We start from the raw sequence: 21,624 nt of genomic DNA, 5'->3' as shown, positions 1-21,624 counted from the left end.
GCTGCCGGATGCAGCCTAATATGCAATTTCCTCTCAAAATTGCGTCCAATCAAAACTTTTCGAATCAAAACAATTGATTTTTGATAGCCACTAGAGTTCTAGCTAATGAGCACGAAAATGACGCAATTCCTTTTATTTAGTACAGCGTAGATTTTTATAAAAATACTAGCTGACCCGGCAGACTTCGTACTGCCTCATCGATAAATAAAAGACCTAATCTTTTGTATAAAATGATTTTAAAACAAACAAAATAATTATTAATGAAAAAGCATTTATTGAATAAAGCATGAAGTTTTATTATTATTTTCGATACATCATGTTGCTTACTTAGAAATCAGAGTTTTCCTGAAATACTGGCTATTTATAAGGTTTAAATTTGATATTCACAGACACACACTGTGAAAATACAGTCTGTTAATTAATTTAAAGCTTTCTCATAAACTATATTTTTTGTTTTGTTTTGTGGTGCGTAAATAAACAAAGAAGACGGTTTTCCGACGCGCGAACACGCGACGTATAATTGTCCATGCGCGAAACAGGGAAACTCCAAGTTGATTCCACAAACTTCTAAAGACTGTCCTTGCGATTTATTTATGGTCATCGCAAAGGCCAGACGTACTGGAAATTGTAAGCGTTTAAAATCGAATGGTAAGTCCGTTGGAATCATCGGTATCCGCGGGATCAAGACATCCTCTCCTTTGTATTTTCCTTTTATGATTGTCGCCTCAATGACGTTATTCATCAGTCTTTTCACAGCCAGTCTTGTTCCATTGCATAGTCGAGGTTGATTAATGTTACGCAGCATGCTGACAACTGATCCTACTTTTAACTGCAAATTGTGAGGTGGTAATCCAGGCAATTCCAGTGAATTTAAAAACTCAGTGGGATAGTTGATTACGTCATCCTGGTTCATTACGGTGTCGACTGATTTGAAGGAAACCATAATTTAATTTATCTTTATTATTATTGATTTATCTTTAGATTTCTATATAGTCTTATTAAAAAATAATCGGACAGAGTTACAACTGAAGTTAGCTAAAATTGTGTTTATTTATGTACTATGTATTTTGAGACTATGCAATTTTGTCGCGTTCGCGATTCACTTTCACTTTTGTTGAGTTTCAGAACGCGATATTAGGTCCTCCAACGCGCACGCGAATTTGAACTTTATGCAGCGGTAATAAATTACAAATTGACTCTCCATTTTATTTAGAAAACGTTTGTATGGGAAATAGAAAAATGCTGTTTTGAGGATTTTCCCGGCAATTATTCGAATTTTTCTCACTTTTTAAACCTTCCCTAGACCTCCACGAATAATTCAAGACCAAGATAAGATAAATCCGTTCAGCCGTTCTCGAGTTTTAGCGAGACTAACGAACAGCAATTGATTTTTATATATATAGATTGACGTCAGATTTGAGTTCTCGTAACGCGTGGCATAATTCGGTATTTAAATTTATTGACAATTTTCAAACGTATATTAATTCTGTTCATCAATACAATTTAATTTAGGACATACAAATTCTTTTAGCATTTACAAGTCATTATGTAATACCTGATTACAAAATCTGATTTAAACCACTTCAATAGTCGTTATCTAAAAAAAAAATTTTCTATATGCTTAAGCTGGTGTATCATATTCACGAGTAAAACAGTAAATATAGCCGAAATGCAATAAAGAAACTCTGCTAAATCCACTGAGAGGAAATGGAGAGAATAACTAAAATAGAAGTCCGTAATACTAAGTCTATTAAGATCACATATTTTCCAAGTTTTCATGAACGAACTCTACGTAATAAATATAATAATTTATCGCTACCATAAATTGGCTAAATTGTTCGGTATTTCTGTAACTGATCCAACTTGTTAATGGCAATCGTGTCTTATACGTTTCATATATTATTTCATTGTTTACATTGTTTTCGTGTTCTGCTAACGTCTAAGCTCTACTAGATTTTAATGATTAATCGTAGTTTATAAATATAAATTTAGTGCGGAAAAAAACTACAAATGTCCATTTTTTTTATTTTCTCTGCGGTAATTTGCAATCAGCCAGCTATGAGCGAATTTGTTATGTGGTGCTGTCATTTGGAGTGACTTCCCATTGGAAGCATCTACTCATCTACTGCTTAGAGCTACTGCCGGTCTTATAGCTCTAGAATATGGTGACGTTTTTAGTCGACTCACATACTGTCTAATAGTGAATTGGCGAGCAAGTTCGTTCGGATGAAAGCTTATTTTTAAGAAAAGTAACTGATCAGCGTGTGCTGTGAACTAAAGGAACCATTCAATGGCAAAAAAGGCAACAATATTAATTAATAGTCCTTTGGCGCTCAGTAACTGTCAGCCCAAATAGTATACGAGATACAAGTATGCTTTTAGTAATAAAATTTAATATTATTACACATATTTACACATAATTTAATGCTTAAATACTAGAATAGTCACAATAATTATAAAACTAAGAGAGCTTATCTAAGTAATAATTTAATTAGGCTACATGTTGAAAATATATGTTTTTAATAAGCAAAAATATACCGTACTATCATAAGTATCTTTTTATAGTAACTTAAACAATATGAAATAAATATTCTTTATTGTATTGACCATTAAAAGACTGATGAAGTGTTGACATATACCTTAATATATATGTTAAATAAACGTTTTATTCCAGACTGTACTGCCATAACCGGCATAGCTAGCAAATTGTGTCGCGCGCCGAGCATAGCAATGAAGGAAATTCCGTCAATAAGTCTCCATCCAGGAGTTAGACCATGATATATAGATGCTATGTATTATGTCACTTGGCATATAATATATCAAACCAAGTTTAGGTAATATCTTCTGTATATTTTCGTAGTTGATAAAAGTTATCGAGTATTGAGAATGTTTCTGAAGTTGTATTTATTTTTGCTCGCTTAGCCAGAATTGAATTCTATAATAAAATAACTTAATTACTATATTTATTAGCAATTAGAATATTATTTATTTGATTAAATATTAACGGTATTTTTTAGGAATCTAAATATATAAAGCGAATATAATGAGAGCCATATGAAAATTTGTGATTAGGTGATGCAAAACACGAAATCGTAATAATGACATACACTTAGATTGGCCAATCTGTGTACACTAAAAATTTCAGGAAAAATGTAACTTTACGTTAAAAACTGTATAACATTAGCAACGTGGATCTAAAAGCTTTAACTTAAAGATTTAACGGCCAAGGTTGTTAATCTTTTTCGTTTACGTTCCTAAGAACGTACCACTATACCAACGGGCCACTATAATTTTTTTCTATGTAAAATTATTTCTAACAGCGTCAAATCATATGTTTTTCAACATTATTTATGTCAACGTCCTAAGAATCAAACGTCTGAATGTCATATTACAAGTTCACAGATCAAGATAACTTTGTATGCATAAATATTAAATTTATGACCTCTAGTCAATTAGCTAATGTATATGAAAACAGCAGTGTTGGTCTAGTGGCTTCAGCAAGTGATTCTCATATCTGAGGTCGTAGGTACGATCCCCGCCTGTGTACCAATGGACTTTTGCTCGAACGGTGAAGGAAAACATGGTGAGGTAACCGACATGTCTTCACAAACACAAAATGTCGACGACGTGTGTCAGGCACTAGAGGCTTATCACCTACTTGCTTATTAGATTTAAAAATGATCATGAGACAGATTCAGAAATCTGAGGTCAAGACCTAAAGAGGTTGTAGCGATTTAAAAAAAATAATTTATAAACTTTCAACCACCGTATTGTTTATTTCTTTATTAATACAATGCCTATATTCCATTCTATATTGGCTTAAAGTAATGTAAGTACTGTTTTCATAGTAAATAAGGATTTTATTTAGTACTAAGCTTTTGTTTGATAATGAATTTATTTGATTGTTATATTTAGACAATATTGCGTATACGTACTGTTGGACTGCCCTGAAACATCTCAAATGTACCTCGTTTTCTTCCATAAAACGTATTATTATATTATTTTGACGTAAAACATAACATTAACATGATATTAATATCCTAAAATTATGCTCAGCAGATGTTTGCCCTCAATTATTCTGGAATACATCCAAATTGTTTAAACTGCAGACAGGATAATTTTTAAGGACCCATTATTTAATTAAAATAATGTCTTTGATAGTAACTTTATGAAGTAACTATATAAAAAGAATTGAACAAAAAATACCATCATAATTACATTATATTAAAACATCTAAATGAGTCGCACTTTTGTTAACTACTTACACTTTACAAAATAAAATCATGCAAAGACTATATTATGTAGTTAAAATTGATTGAAGTATTTGTAACAATTTTAGTGTACAGATAATAAAATACGCATTATGTTTTACGCAGGTAATAAAAAATAAATTATGTTCAATAAAAAACAATTTTTTTAATTTTAATATACACCCGAAAGTACCTACAAAAAAAATACGCAAGATTCAAATTAACAAAAAGGACCCCATTACTTTAAGGCGCAATAATTTAAAAATAAGTAGCTTCTAACCTGACGAATTTTAAAAGGTACGAAGGACCATTATGAGAAGCCCATAACTTAGGGAGGAAGAGAGTAATTAAAACGAGAGGTGTTCAATTCAACAAAAATATATATTTTAATCATTGTCTATGTTATAACTAAGAAAAGTCTATTTTACCTTTAATACTTTACAAACCAAAACGACTAAAGATTTCTTTAAAGGTTAACTATAATATGATATGAATATTTACGCCGTCATTATTTTGCTACCAATTGTTCTTCTTTTTCTCGTCAATCCTTGAACTTAACAATTGAAACACGATATATGGTGTAATTTAGGATAGTATTTATTTATTAAGCTATTGCATAGATTTTATCGCAGGCTTTGAGTGCGAAGACTGAATCAAGAAATTCCGTAACAAAAAAACCTAACACGATGACGTAATACAGGTGCAGCCGGTACGCGTTAGAGTGAGACAGACTATATAGGCGTGTTAGTCTGATAGAGTGGTAGATTGAATTAATATCAAAGAAAAAATACTGCATAAATAAAAAGTAAATAAATGATTATAATTGCATAAGTTGATTGAAAATGCTATGCCGCGGCAGTCTCCGAGTGCCACACGTGTTTTATTTACTAACTTGTAATACAGTATTCATAACTTTGTTACATTACAATATAAAAATTGAACATAATTAAATGAAAAGGAGAGCAACTGACGGCCTTATCGCTTTCAAGCGATTTCTTCCAGGCAACTAGTTTTTTACTTTTCTATTTAATTTTGTGTAGCATACCGTATATTTAACGTTACACATTAAAGTAAGAAACCGCGTGTTGGTAGTAGGAATAAATCATGGCTTCGTAGCGTTATGCTATGGACAGATGCAACTACGGAAGTGTTGGGCATCTATATATACTTATTCTAAAAGATACAGTTCTATCCAAATAGATGACGTCGTTTACTCAGCCTCTAGTTAGGTATTATATTATACTAATTTCAAAAGGAGATAAGAATAATATGTCACCTCAGTATTGTTTTGGAAGTGTAGTGCAGTCTAAATAGTCTTGCATTCCATTGACGAATACTGTATTAACAATAAAGATATCGCCATATCTCAAACGGAGCATTTTTACAGAAGACATGAGTATGCACTAGAGTGTGACACCTACTCCAACTCCGACTGAATATATGTATGACCATGATGCTGATATGTACGAGTATATAAAATATGTTGTATTTTCAATAAATATTAATTATAATAAATAAAAAATAATAATTAAAAAGTCTTTATTTACTTTAAGTAGGTACATACATTTTCTTTTCTAGGTGTAAGATTTGGAAACCCTTTTAAGTAAAAAATACCTGTGTCAGGGTTCCCAGCTCTTCCATAAACAAACTTAATTCTTAATTAGGCTTAAAATAATTACATTATTTAACCTATTATTTGGACAATACTGTTGTCCTTGAAATTACTAAAAGACCTAAAACATAAAATGTAATGTGTAAAATCAGCTAGAACTGAGTTTACATACCAGGCTAACTTAGTTCTCAGAATCAAGTGAAGTAATTTGCGATCTCTGGGTAGAGTTACTCTACAAAGGAAATTTCGTAGACGTTCCTCGGATTTTGAATGCGAAGCGCGTAGAATTTTTGAATAAATGAAAACGTAAAACTTGATTAAATGCAATTCAACTGCTGAAGTTCATATCAGTTTGTAAAGCTACCTTATCTAATAAAAGACTCTTAACAATAGAGGGTTTCGAATCCCCGCTGTGCATCAAATAGTGATGATTCACTACATAGTGTAAAACAATGTTGCTTTCTCTATCTGTATATCCCTATGTATGCTTAAATATTTAAAACTGCACAACGGATTTTGATGCGATTTTAATAGATAGTGCGATTAAAGAGGAAGGTTTATATTATGCATAAAACATCCATTAAGTAATGAAAAGATACTGTTATGTTTCTAATGTGATGTCGTAAATAATTACAGTTTTTACTCTTATTACACACGCAGGCTGAACCCTATGAAATTTATCGAATTAATTTACTTAGTATTGTACACATTAAAAAGGTCTACAGAAAACTCCGTGATGGTATATGTCTATCCTTATATTTTTTGTCTTTTACGTTTTACGGCAAATAATGGCTATTTTTCGAAGCGATTTTAACAGCACTAATCCTTATCCAATGAAATACCTTAAATACATGGTTGATTTAATATAGATTTAAATAAATATTTTCGAAGATATTACAGATTTTGAAATTGCCGGACGTAGGTAGCGTTTGCGGCGGGAGCCTATAAATAACGAACCGGAAGCTGCGGTCCTCCCTCCTTTCAGGCCGAGCTACGCTAGCCAAATCAGCCCGAGACGAGAGCTGTAAAGGCCCTTAAGGCCAACGGCGAGATTCCATTAAAAAAGCGGTTCTCCCTAAAGCAGTTTGAATTTAGAGATCGGACGCGTTTATTATCGGAGCTCTCTGGCGAGGAAAATAATAATACTTAATAAAAATGTGCTTTTCATCAGCATTGCACCCGTGCGAAGCCGGGGCGGGTCGCTAGTATCATATAAAAAAACTGTTTATAATAATTCTATAGGTACTTAGTTAATTTCTGAAACAAAACATGGTTATCATTTACCTTAACAATATAAAGGAACCATAATTTTGCGTGACTCGAATTTATTACTCTCACAATTATTACTATCATAACAATTGATTGGATTTTACTTGGATACCGGAAGTTTAATTAGAGAACCAACGAAACGGGAACGGAATAATAAGATGATTAGTACATTTTTGTCACACCGCAACGAATGTCGTGACAAACAACCATATAGGACTTGTAAATCCGGTGTCGCGTGTCCTGGCTTAAACTGCAGAATACAACAAAAACTTATACCATTATTTTCGTAGCTAATGCTAAATTAATGTCTTGGAAATGGACGTCAGTTACACCGTTTTAAGCTATACTTTAATAAATTTTTATGACTTTTAAGTACTAGAGTTGCTGGTTAACATTTACATCAATACATCAATCATGTTTTAAATCAGGCATAATTGAGTAATAAATATCGATTCGAGGTTTTGGAATTCATTGATTGTACTTATGAGCTTTCTTCTATTGTCTTATTGAAGGAACTATCAAAATTGAGAAATGGAGCAAATACAGAAAATATTATATTCCTAATTTAATATTGAATAAACTTATTGTATAATACTATCTAAACAACAGCTAAAAAGCCTGTCATATATATTTTATTTACATTAGTATAACATAAACCTATTGGAGTAAAAGTAAATGTACGGCTTTAAACGTGTATTTTTTTATAGTGAAAGGACTCTAATACATAATTTCCGAATAATCCGATCATATTTTGTAATAATATGAAAAAAGATTTCTTTGTAGAGAATGTCTCTGTCGACTTAATGCTTTCTTAATATAAAAGTAGGCTGGAGCAGAAAAATATACGTAGGCTTAATGAAAATATCTTGTATCTCGATTGCCTTTTATAATTACACAAGGTAGTCTGTCCTAATTTGTCCTAATCACAAATAATTCATGAATGTGTAATCATTTATTAAATTTTCTTTTACGAAGACAGTCTTTTTTATATAATAGGGAGGCAAACGAGCCTGCTGGACGCCCAAAAAGGGCATTCATCGCAGCCCATAGGTACTCATTGTTAGTGGGTGCGTTGCCAGCCTTTAAGGGAGGAGTACACTCGAATTTTGAATAGTTGGAGATCGTATCTCTCAGGGAAGACCCCCACAGTTCGCTTGTTTACAAAAGAAAATGCCTTGTGAAACGGATTGTGGAATATTTCCAGCCATGAAGGTCTTGATATGTTTATTATTAATTTAATTTTTGTTCTTGGAGTTATTCTTCAATCTATCGTCTATTTATATTTTTATATAATTTTAATGTCCTTCTGTAGAAATAACAATTTAAAACGAAAATTCGTAAATTTAATATATTTTCTATACTCGTACAAAAGCCTTCTTGTTACATTTCCATGTAAATGCAATCCAGCAACGATTGTAGTGCGTGACTTAGAGTAAATGGGAATCACGCTATCGCCGCAAAACAGATTATTTGCTCTGCCATTCAACGGTTTAATACTATTGGTTAGTAATTTACTCAGAAGGCAAAAAATACACTGTAATTTTCTTCCTCAACTTAACCCTCGGAGGGAAACGTTCCAACAAAAATGTAGCGAAGTAAATGCAATAATAGAACATATATAAGAAGATCTATGCTATGGGAAAGAATTAGTAAAGTCCTATTTTTATACCAAAACACTTATACTACGTTTGTAGTGGTGAATTAAAAAAGTTGGTGCTACGAAGAGCTAGATGATTAATTTAAATGTCTCTGTGACTCAGAGGGAAGATAAAAGAGAGCGAGAAAAGCTTAGAAAATATAATCTAGCGAAGGTGAGAGAAAAATTAAATAATTTGGAGAAAGCCATCACACCGTCGTGGTGCACTAATATAAAATACTAGCTGAGCTGGCGAACGTCGTTTTGCCATGTATATAATTTATAATAAAATAATAAGGGTTGATGGTATAGGGTTGAAAATTATATTGGGTTGTATGTATTTTTTAATGCTGTTGCTACAGTTGATAAAATAATTAAAAATTATCTAAAAATTAAAAAAAGTATTTAGGGGACTACCCTTAACATTTAGGGGTATGAGAGATGTTGTCCGATTCTCAGATATACCCAATATGCTGACAAAATTTAATGAGAATCGGTCAAGCCGTTTCGGAGGAGTTTAACCACAAACACCGCGACACGAGAATTTTATATATAAGATAATAAACTAAATGTATATTACTCGAATACAGGCTACTTTATTTGTAATTATTTATAAAAAAACACTATTGAGCTGATTAAGATTTCTAAATTCATATTATGTTTTAAATATTGAAAGCAATAAAAAATGGAACAATCTCAAATATTTTGTGTCACGAAAAGCTGATGGATGGCTGAGGGATACATTGATTTGTATTAGTGATTTTTTTCTACAATCAAAAGTGACAAATATAAATGAAATAAATATGAGAAGTGTTTTGTATTTAAAATATTAAAATCAGGTATATAATCGAATAGACACGTTTCGGTGCCTACTCATTGTCTTTTGTGCCTTTTATGTCGTAATTGTTTTTCGTTCCAGGTATTACTAGGAATGTTGGGTTAAATTGCATATAGCCTTGAAGGAGAAAAATATTTCGTATAATAATCGCAATGTTTATCCACAAATGTACCGTTACGAAAATAAACTCGAAATGGAATCAGCAAAAATACATTTTCATACGTAAATAAGGCAATAACGCGAGTCATAAAGATGATTATATGCGCAGAAATGAGAATAAATCGTCCCATAATATATTGTACACACAAATAGTGTTTTATAGATTTATATATTTTCTTTAAGTACAAAGCTTTTTAAATTAAAAGGTTACTCAAGGAATGATGGTGATAGTTTAATTTGAATAAAGGATCTTGAATTAATGTATAAGCCAACATTTCTAATTATTTCATTCTAGTTTACAATTTAATATAACTTTGAAATTAATATACATTTTTTTATTTGTGTCACAAAATCCGTAATTTCATTAGAAAAAATACTCAGACGAAGTGGTTAGATGGATTTTGATGCTTTTATAAATAAAGTAAGTCTAAAAAAGCGCTCCAAAGCCATATCTTCTTCTTATAGTGCCATCTCTTTGCAAATGTCAAAAGTCAAAAATAATTTATTCATATAGGTAACATAATGTACACTTATGAACGTCTGAAAAAGAAAAGAAATATAAAATGATTCTAATTTTACATTTACTGCCAGTTCTCAAATCAAGGGCGTAGAACGGAAGAGATGTTGGCGATCATCATCGGCTAGTTTAATTATGGATGCCGCGACAATGACTTGGTGCTTTGACCAAATCACTGTCTAAGGATTTTCAACCAAGACGTGCGTCTGCTTTCGTTTCTATTAAAATTATATTAATTTTATATCAAGAAAAACCTTTCGCTGATCTGAAGTTCTATCAACATGTCACCCGTTTATTGATTCAAAGTATAGTCATAAATTTCTCTTACATAGCAATCACCTAACGAGAGATGAAAAACAAAGCATTTTCCAGCCGAATTCGCCCAAAGAGAAGTAAATCCAGCACCTAAAATATGGAGTCACCTTGATACTTAAACTACGAACATGGCATAGAGCGAAGCGATTATTTAAATTATATTTAATATTGAGTTAATACATAATTAGCCGACGAAACACGGTAGTTATAAATTAACAAGTCCCTTCACATTGAAATTAAAATTAAGGTAATTTAGTCAAAGCCATCATTTCTCAACAATTTGTATGTCCTAGAAAAAGAAAAAAGTTAAGTGAAACAGTCTTGCGACCACGTCACTATAAACTTATAATAATATATACATAGCTATTTTTAACGAATCTCTGAACTTATATGTAGTTTGTATTTTTGTTTAACAGACTGCGACTCCCTTTTAAACAAACTCGACCCCCCAAGGGTTGCGCCCCCCGCTTGAGAAACGACGATCTAAGCTATTTTGTATACGCAAAACATACCTCTGGCTACGAATGTATTATTCGCGACAAAATTCCAAACAGCACAGTCATTCATTAAAATATGACATTTACAGTTTTCTAATATGACTGCTTACCTCCTAGAGCTTCTATAAAAGGACATTAGATTTTGACCTTATTAAAACTTAAGGTAGACAAGTTTCTTTGTCTTTTGGTTGAAAAAAGGATGCGTAACTGAACTAACAAACTCGCTCTCCGCTCATCGCTACCTCTAACCCTTAGCAAACTAGAATGGACATGTATACACACGCCCTGTAGTCATTGACCTAGAAAGCGTTATTGCATAGCAAGCGAGGCTTTTAAATCTTTTGCAATTTTCGCATCACTATTTCTTGCTCAGCCATCCCGAGTTATGTATTATGAATCGTGTTATATTAAGGCCGATATTCAACAACTTGTCAGCGGTGCATAAATATTACTTAGGGTATCTAAATCTTATTGATGCTATACGTTTATTTTAACGCTTTCGCTATTAAATTAAAAAAAAAAAAACAAATTTCGAATCATTTTTTTATTAAAAATTTTAGATTCATAATAACATAGAAACACAAAGTGTAAACACCAAATATCACTTGTAGCCGTTAATTATCATCGTGATCGGCGAGCAATTAATGTCAAGTTACAGCTTGACCTAGCTGAGTGCCAAGCACTACACTTAATGGCCTAACCTTCAGTGCATTTTCTGAAATTTTGGAACTATTTTAAACCCGCATTATATTTAGTATCTGTTTACTGTAAGTTTTTGTGTCTGTCCAGATATCTTGCTTCCAACTATGTATTTCCATACAAATCTTACTTTAGTAAATAAGTAGAATATCTAAGCAGTGTTGGCGTACATATGGCTTTGCTATATTTTGTGTGTAGTGCAATTAATATTATTCCAACGGTGGAGGCAAACATCGTGAGGATACCGGCATGGCTCAAAACCAAAAATTGACATATGTCAGGTACAGAACGCAATACAAAATAAAAATGTACAAGGTATGTTACAATTTGACGCCATATAGGGTTGTAGCACTGGATTATGTTTATATACGTACTTTAAAATATAGTTTAAACTGAAACTTGACTTGAAAAACTTATGCAACGTATACGTTTTTGTATTTACAATGATCGTTAAATATTTTATTACCAATAAACGTCTAGTCTATACATAGTCTATATAATAACGATAAAATGAAGTTTATTTCGCAAATCTTTTAAGCATTTTCGTGCTTTTTCTTTCTTGACGTTATAACTTAAGTCTTTTATATGTAATGAAGTGAACGACTTAATTAATATAAACTCATTACTGAAGATGTGGATGCTCTGTGGTTTTCAAAGCTTTTATGTTTTGTATTTTGGGACAATAATAATAATATAATTATAATATACGCACATCGTTCGAAAATTCTATGGCACATACTTTGTTATGAATAAATAGTTACATACGTAAGAACTGATAGGCGTAATATTTGGCATTAAATAAAATTATTCAAACCTTATTCCGTGAATCTTAAATATAATATATTATATTTAAAAACAAAAAATAATATTGAGAAGAGAGCTAGTTGGTAGGGACGTTGTCCCTAAAAAAAATATTTGACTCTCACATAGGTCAGATTTTTTTTTTAGAACAGAGGGAAAACGGGCAAGAGGCTCACCTGTTGTTAAGTGATACCCGCCGCCCATGAACACTCTCAATGCCAGAGGGCTCGCAAGTGGGTTGCCGGCCTTTTAAGAATTGGTACGCTCTTTTCGTGACTGTAAACTCCCGCATACACAGGTAATATACATTCTTCTTATCTAAAATTAAAAATTCTATTTTACATTGTGAGAGCGCTAAGCAAAAAAATTAAAAAGCAAAATTACAGTGGTTGTAACATTCTATAGAAATGCAAACACTGCTACGTTTTAACCTGATTTAAGTCTATCTAGTGCAGGTCGAGATTTTTTCGTATTCACTGGTGTATTAGTGTTTAACGAATTTCTATGAATAGAAGAACGACGTACGTTTTTGCAAAAGAACAGCAATGGCTTGTAGTACTAAGGGTAAAATGGAGTACAAAATATTTCTATTTTACAAAAAGATTTGATGCTTTCTTCAAAGCTAACAAATTGGGCTTGCCAAAATACAATCCCAGTTTTAATTTACATATTTCATTGAATATCAGCATTTCTTCATCGGACTTCGATGTTATAGAGATGAAAACGTGTGTATCTAACAAGAAATTAATAACAACAAGAAAATATCCGTTCAACAGTAAACTTTTTTTTTCAAGGTCTGGAGACTTCCGTTAAAGGTACACTGCCATAGGGACCAATTTTTCCAAATTTTCAATTTCTCTTATTATAACTATGTAGGAAACAAAAATTGTAAATACACGGTTATGTTTAGGTTTTATTTCATTAAAAAAAGTAAGATTTTTTTTGTGATGGGATTTGTAATATAATGTTGTCATTTAGCCATAAAGGTTTCAATGAGCAATTCTATTAATAATTTAAGGTCATATTGTGTCTCTAATACTATAACCATTATTAGCAATCCATAACATTATACACTTTACCATTAATATTAAAGCAAAATAAGAAATATTATTATATAAAAACGTATGTAGATACACATGAGAGCGTATAAGCTTCATAATTTTATGAAACTATGATAATAATTTAATAATCATTGATTTGTTGCAGTAACATATTTGTCTTTAATCAGACCTAATTAACGATTGGTATGACGATAACACGTCGGCGATTTCCCGTCGCAATAATAACCTGAGATGCGGGTAAGTTTTTGACAGTTGTTTAATTAACTTTTGTTCTAATTAGAGTGTCAGAAACAGGAATTGGTCCTTTATGTTACCTTGCATGTTTAATATACGCAATCAAAATTTTCTTTCTTACATATTCTTACATCGGAACATTACCTATGACAATAGTTTGTTTTTAGTAACCAAATTATTTCTATAAAATTATTTGTTATCGAATGTATCAACATTTAATTTCAGTGAATTGGGTAAAATAGGAGAAACCATATCGTTAAGCAACTTGGAACGTTGGCGTACGAATAGATCTTAAATAAACGCGGGTGAAACTAAAGGGAACCTAGTTATTATGTAAGCAAGTTACAGTAGTCACACTTTGATCGAAGAATGTTAACTGCTAGATATTTCATTGATTAATTTTGCTTTAATCAGCGCTTTCGAAACAGGAGTTCATTGTTCAGTCTAGTTTAAATTGCTTCTCAATAACCATGTTCCCGGGTATCGGTCAAAACTTTTTTAATCTACCCTTCGCTTATTGACCTGAAATTTTCTCTTTAATCTCCACTAGGCTCTGTTATAAATCTTGCTTGTTTTTATATCCTAAGTTAATCACAATAGGTGAATCGATTTTGATAGTTTTAGATCCTAAATGCATGAAAATTTAAATATACTATAAAAATGTATATAAATGTCACAGTTCATTTTAATTTCACTGTTTAGTTTTAGTTAGGTTAGTAAATATGTAATACATACTTATAAACAATAAAAAAATCGAGCGTATTTGTCGTCGTGTAATATTATACAATAGTTTTCAAATGTAATTCGAAAAAAAATGAAATTTCAAATCATTATTCTATGAAAAAAAAATCTACTAATTCCAGATCCCAACACCAATAAAAAAAATTCTTACAAATTATTTTTCTTGATAACTTCAATTTGATTAACGTTCATAAAATGGCTGTTAAAGTTGATGGATCGTAAATTCCTAAGTGAAGTAATAAACTGGACAAGCGCCAAGTGTGTTTATGCCCTAAGGGTTTTAATAAATAATTATGTCTCTTTATGACGATAAAATTATAGCTGAAACGTTTTAGAAACTTTTAAAGTTTTATCTTTTAACGTTTGGTTGTTTTGGCTAGCTCAAAAGGCGTTTAATTTTGAAGAGGCGATTGGATAATAATAATGCCTTGGATAAGCGCTGAACTGGTGTTTGTCTGATTGCAGTCACTGGTAGAAGAGGTATTCTAAGGTTAGGACATATTATTGTCAGTTACAAAGTATAATTATTAAATGACAATTATTATCGGACAGTGGTTTTCTCACAAGAACTACTTATCCAATTTTGTTGAAACTCAGACTGGTTTCAACTGATTTTTATCAAAGAATCTTCCCGATATAAAATATTAAATTTGGTGTTAAATATTTATTTAAACTAATTGACATATAGACTACATCTAAACCTCCTTTTGTCACCTTCCACTACTTACACAATAAGTACTGTATTTAAACAGTGCTAGAATGATTGTATTGGTGGGACAGTAAAAACGCGATTTCTCTAAAAACACTTTCGTAAGAAAATAATCGTTAACGACACTTTTTACTGTTTTTAATTAATCTATAATAGTTTTCGTCGTTATATGTTTGTATCGATAAAAGTTGGGACGAAATAATAAGACATTAAGTCCACGACATCCGTAGAAATTGGTTTCACCTTGCGGTTCGCAAATCGATATTGATTTTTAAAGTATAACTTTACCGAGAATTTTCAGTTACAGAGTACAGATAAAAATTAAATATTTAATTAAATAATTTAATAAGGACTAGTATCAGTGAGCCCAGAAAAAAAAACAATGGCCTTTCTGTATTTGTTTTGTTATGTTTTTTTTTAATAGATGACTATATAGACTTCTGTGCCTGATGCCCTATCCTTTTGAGTCTGAGGCATGCCTGCTTCCTATCCTTGACCGTAAGAGCGACTGTTAAATGCGCAGATATTCCATTGGTCCCAAGGTGAGGTTCGAACCTCTTTGAGAGTCGCACGCTGATGGCACGAGGCCAACACTGCCACATATCCAACGTCTGTTCAGAGAATGCTTTTATTGCAGAGTGATTCTTATCATCGGTCTCAGCGAGTGAATACTGTAAGCAAAATGGATTCACAAATTCAAATAACAGGTCACGAAAGGTAAAGTTTTTTTATGGCAATAGTTTTAACTTTATGCCAGGTTCAAGTAAAATTAGGTGAGGTTTAGTGCAGTGTTAAATTTTTTTTTATTGTATAGTACATCAACAGTAGTAGAGGCAGTAGAATAAATTAAAATTCCAACTAGTAAAAAACTTTTCTTTTGATATATGTATTATTTATTATATGTTTGTTAAACACTAAAATAATCTACTTGGTTTCACTACAAAATTTGAATAACTCCACTGAATATTTTTTAAATTTTTATTTAGAAAATAATTTGCGGCCACCACTCCTTTTCTTGCAATCTTATATTTGTCTTTAAGTAATAATAAAAATGAAATATTAACATTATTATTTGTATACAATTGATTGGCTATCAAATCGAGGAATTCCACTCAAAACATTGTGTGTACAGTAATGTTATGATGGATCCGATAAACCAGACATCCAATTTTGTTTCAAATTGCTAAGATATAAGGAAAATGAAAATTTTATGGTTTACACAAAAAGTCAGCAATTGTTACAACACACTGTAATCAAGAGTTTGAACTCATGTTTCGATAAAAATATAAGCTTTTTATTCTGATTTAGATTAATCTTCATACCACGAAATTGCTTTGTGTATTTTCCTATTTGCGTTGTTTAATGATTGTTTATGATTGAAATTTAAACAACGGATGGTATTTATTTTATAGCGATAAATTTAAGCTCCCAAAGATGATACCAGTTCTAAAGGGAGAATATTAAACAATATCTATGTAAATAAGTCGTTTTTCGCATACATTTATCATCAAGCTCGTATCGGTGTGACAAGCAGCCCCAAACGCTGTTCACAGGCGATAAAGGGCATTATGACTAATAAACCCAAACGGTTGACGTTATATCGTAAACAAGTAGTTAAAATCGGATACCGAAATATCGGTACGACCTATGAATCGCTGTCATTAATAAAAGTCTCAATTAGAATTATTGTCTGACCGGTATTTTAAAATGACAGTTAAACATATTATGTTAAAAAAATGACAAGACCATATGAACTAGTAAATTAGGGTTAGTATAAAGTGCTACACAGTGTGTAAAAAAAATAGAACACAAGAACAGAGTGTCTTCCTCTTAATAAAAACTGTAAGTAATATTACTGGACACTTTATTTTGTTAAAATCCTTTTTAGTAAACTAGGTTAGACTTTAATTATGATGTCTAATGTTCCATCATGTTTCTGTATGACAAAAACAAGTATATGTTAATGTTAATTTTATATAAGTAACCGTATACGTAGACGTAACCATGGTAACAAACGCGGTATATGTAGTCCACGATTTACAACACAGCTGAAATAGTTTGAGACGATAGAAATAGTTGTTATTCATTGTACTTGTAACTAGGTTCGAATGTAGATTTTACGCTAATTTAGGAGATATTAAAACTATGGCTTATCATTCATGGGAAAACCTCTTTTTTATAGAACATATATATATATATATATATATAGGGGGCAAACGGGCAGGAGGCTGACCTGATGTTAAGTGATACAGCCGCCCATGTACACTCTCAAAACCAGAGGGCTTGCGAGTGCGTTGCCGGCTTTATTATTTTGTACTTGTAATGAGAGGATTACTGGTAATAAATAATTGAAATGCAAATTCTATTACCGTGATATCAAACGCGGTTTTCACATTTTACGATACGGCTGGGATAGCTTTAGATTGTCGATATGCTGTCAAAACGTTGTTTAAATTTACACATTCATTTACACATGTTCAAGGTTTGATTTTAGATCATTAAACTATAAACCATTATTGAATACCAGATCATATCAGCTTACAGCAAAATACGTCACTCACTGCAACAAAAGCGTAGGGGCGGAATCGAGATACGGCGGGGTGGGTAGGCGAGTGGGGGGGGGCTGTGTTTTATTTATATATATATATATATATTTAATATTATTGGAGGAGTGGCTACGCCAGTCTTCTCGGGGCTTTTCTTTACAATAGATAACTAGATAAGTAGCCAAAATGCGGTATATATAACTGGTAGTTGAAATTCAAAATAATGTATTTTTTATTTGATTATTTTGTTTATTTACACATTATTGCTTATAAGTAAACATTCCAACACACACAGGTATAGTAAAATCTGATTTTATTATATAGATCGCAGAGTGGCAACACTGAGAAGTGCAAAAACGGAATTATTCTACCTTTTAATACTTACCATTCGTATCTCCGAATACCTGCAAAGAAATGTTTCAAATTTAATACATGTCTAATCGTCATTTTTTAAAATATATTGAAACATATAGTTATAATGAAAATAACACAATACATAATAGGTAACCTCCTTTTTAAACGCAAACATCAAACGAATTTTTTATTAAAAATATCATTTTATTGAAATATAGTCAAACACAGTTGCATTACAACCTATGAGGCTAGGGCCTTAGATATCTGAATTAGTTGCGTGATTATTTATTTTTCCAAATAGGCAACTAGGTGATACCATCTTCATGACATACGTCAACATTTTGGGTCTAAGATATGCAAGTTTATAGGTGATATTTTCCTACATCGTAGGATTGAGTGTTAATACGGACATAGACATATCATTGGTGCAAAGAAGCCGATCAAACCTCTCCAAGCTACTAGTCTATTACTGCCCAGACAAAGAAACAATTTAATTATAAACTGTTAAAGTATAAAAGACAATGCTTTGTTGATTATAAATGAGCATGTTTTGGTCTCAGACGAGCAATGAAAAATAGATGAGTACTGTCTGAGATCAAACTAACCAAAGACAATGGCACGCTTAACCACTACTGTCTTTAACAATATTTAATTTTTATAAGAATCTCTTGGGTTAATATTTTTTCCTTAATTAATAATTATTTTATGATTAAAAATTTATATTTTATTAAGTATTTGTTAAAAAAAGTGTGGCTCATTCCTGAGGTCATGCGTTAAAATCGGCTGTGGCCAATGGAATTTTCTAAGAACGCTATTACGGTGAAGCCAAACATAGAGGCAAACTTTCAGGAGGCTTCCCTGATGTGAATTGACACTGCCGCCCATGTACATTCATATTTCCAGGAGGCTCGCTATTGCGTTGCCAGCCTTTTAAGAACTGGTACACTTTTTTCTGAAAGGACCCTAAGTCGTCGAACATAAGTCTTAAACACAAAAATCGACGACGTGTCTCACAGTAGGCTAATCAGCAACTTGTCTATAAAATAAAAGTAATGGAAGAAACGATGCTATCCAATGTCAAGCCCGTAGATTATTAATATACTACTAAGGCTACATTATATGAACTTGCCCTTTTCTCATCAAAAAACATTGCAATTCTACAAAGTCACTTATACGCAACATAGGAACAAAAGCTTTCAAAGCAAAATTTAAAAATTTTAAACTCTGAAACAGTTTTCACAGCTTTCATATATCGTTACATACTTCGTTAAGTTTCACATTTTAACTGGAATAGGGTTCTCTTTGGAATTTAGTGTTGCCATAAATATCGATTGCGATATTTCTATCATAGATAAAAATATGTAGACAATAAGTTAACACTATCTTTGTTTGCGATAAATCTTACTGCTTTTTATTGTATAAGAAATTTAATAAAACTGTTATTGAATTAATACATTATAGTAATGTTAGTATATTTTGTTCAACACAAAGTTTCCTATAGAAAATATTTTTCTGAGAACAAAGCCTCTAATATTGCAACGTAAAGCGATTTATAAGTGCATTTCTCCTGTGTATTAAATCATCTTTACAGTTTCCGATTTAGGCCTGATCCGATTTACGCGTTTTTTTATAATATTCTTATTAATACAGTGATATGATTTCATAAATGTATATATTTAAATGCTGCTATTTGTGTAGACCTCAGCTTTTAAAGCTCAGTCTTTAAAGTCATTAATATTAATAATAATAATAATGGAGTAGCTATACGGAACTATTGTTTAAAAGTTACGGAATAACAACTAGTCAACGAGATATGGAACGCAGTGTACTTTTAAAAGTAAAGGACGAGATGAGAAGTTCAGAAATAAGAGACAAAACAAAAATTATTGACATTCTCTCTAATAACAATTAATGAAAATGGTAAAAAATATAGCAAACTTTGTATGAAAGTAGGTATGTGTGTAAGGTAAATAGTATATTATCAATTAATTCTTATTATTCTTCTGTATATAACAGTATTACAAAACAAAACCTCAGTACAATGCCACCGTTACCTTGTTTAACACATCGTGTCGTATAGCATAAAAGTACATTTTAGCTTCCAGTTTTTCCATTAACACAGTTATGGAGCTGTCGTTTGTGGATTATAAGTGAGAGCAGTTTCATTTAACGTTCACTCTAAAATAATGGTTTACTATAAGTTTTAATTAAACAATTTGTCCAGTAAATTAAAAATGTCGTGTTATATAAACGGTAGTGTAATAACGCAACGCTCAATTCTATGAAATTGATAGTGTAGTAATTGAAAGATTATTAAGATAAAAATATGATAAGGACATATAAGTTTTGCTAACGGATTTATTACGATATACAAAATATATATTTGAAAAAAAAACCATGATTTTTTAAACGATCTCTCGTATATGCCAGTTTTATAATCAATCACTTGTTATGATTAATTGTCTATGACTTCCAAGCAATATAATATAAGTATAATCCATAATAAAATTAAAACCTATAACCACAAATAGATGTGTTTTTTTATGCAACATGAGGCAAACGAGCTAGAACGCCTACCTGATGATACCACCGCCCATAGACACTCATATAACCAGAAGGCACTCAAGTGCGTTGCCGTCCTTTCAAGAGTTGGTACGCTCTTATACAGAAGTACCTACCCCAAGTCAAATTGGTGCGGAAATACTTCAGTGGGCAGCTTAATCCACATAGCAGTTCCACAAAACTGCCTTGAAAAACGCAGAGTTGTGGAATGACGGACGTCGTGATGATACGGATGGTATTTTCTTTTCTGCTTTGACGTCCGACAATGAAACTCAGCTGCAGGCATTGGACCGAACTACTCCTCTGAACAATATCCATGGTAAATGCGGTAGAATATGCAGAGAGACCCCACATCTCTTCGCAACGGCAAGGAATTAAGCCGCACGGAAAGTGACTGATCGTTGACCATTCCATTTTTCACCCGTTTCGGGGATTCTTTTTATGTACATGTAGAGTTTTGTGTCTATGGCATGCCGGTTTCGTCATGATGTATGCGTGCACTGAAGAAAGTGCGTACATCAAAATATGATACATTGGTGTACAGTTGTGATTTGATCATTCGACCTCTGAGTTGAGAGCGACTAGACTCTGGCTCTATCCAAATATCTTTAGTTAATTTAATAAAAAAATCTTAAAATTTTCATAACCCTTCGGAATTCCTTTAGAAATAATTTTGTAATCCTTTAAATAAGCTTCAATATTTTTGCTATCAAATCATTATATATACGGCAAACTTCAAAATTTGAATAGTTGAGAGTACTTGATTTAAATTGATTAGACTTTCAAATGCCCGACCGCACCGAAGTTTGCTAAAATTATAAAGT

At 31.8% G+C, this 21,624-nt stretch overlaps 1 protein-coding gene across 2 annotated transcripts in view; it reads right to left on the bottom strand.

Moving 5' to 3' along the window:
- The window catches only part of LOC110994151 (octopamine receptor beta-2R), a 97,887-nt gene that overhangs the window by 7,256 nt on the left and 69,007 nt on the right, over positions 1 to 21,624 (bottom strand). The window contains exon 3 of one of the 2 annotated variants that reach the window (XM_022260661.2): positions 18,270 to 18,288. The exons of the other annotated variant lie outside the window; for it this stretch is intronic. The gene's annotated coding sequence lies outside the window, so the exon portion shown is untranslated. The remainder of the gene's footprint in view (positions 1 to 18,269; positions 18,289 to 21,624) is intronic. 2 annotated transcript variants of the gene reach the window in all.

Source organism: Pieris rapae, chromosome 11, assembly GCF_905147795.1.
Source record: "Pieris rapae chromosome 11, ilPieRapa1.1, whole genome shotgun sequence".
In the NCBI taxonomy this organism is placed as follows: Eukaryota; Metazoa; Arthropoda; class Insecta; order Lepidoptera; family Pieridae; genus Pieris; species Pieris rapae.
Note: the sequence above shows the minus strand (reverse complement) of the source record. Positions and strands in the feature narration are given on the sequence as shown.